Source organism: Myotis davidii, unplaced genomic scaffold (assembly GCF_000327345.1).
Source record: "Myotis davidii unplaced genomic scaffold, ASM32734v1 scaffold1622, whole genome shotgun sequence".
In the NCBI taxonomy this organism is placed as follows: domain Eukaryota; kingdom Metazoa; phylum Chordata; class Mammalia; order Chiroptera; family Vespertilionidae; genus Myotis; species Myotis davidii.
Window position 1 is genome coordinate 723,330 of NW_006293535.1, and position 504 is coordinate 723,833.

Sequence of the window (504 nt, forward strand, 5' to 3'; positions counted from 1 at the left end):
CGGTGTGACCCGGACACGTGCGAAAACGCAGTGCAGGTCACGTGCAGGTCACGTCCGCGTCAGAGCGGCAGTCCGCCCGGCGGCCCGCGTGGCTCCATGGCTGAGCGGCGACCTAGGAACCAGGAGGTCAGGGTTCGAACCCCAGTGGGGGCGTGCAGGAGGCGGCGGTCCATGACCTCTCTCATCGTGGATGTTTCTCTCTCCCTCTCTGGAATCAATGAGAACATATCAAAAATAAAAATAAATAAGCGGCTTTCCCACGCGCTGCCTCCTGAGACGTGAAATCGGACACCTGGACGCGCTCTGCTCCAAGGAGCTTGCTTCCCAGAAACCGGCGACTGTGAATGAATGGGACGAGGGGAGGGGGGCACCCCTAGAGCGGAGCCGGTCACCCTAAAAGCTACAGTAAGCTGCCTAAATATAGACGGGAGAGCCCGCCAGCCCCCTGCGAGCCGCCGTCCAGGAAAGCACCCAGCGTGTGACCGCCACCCAGGGCACCGGGGC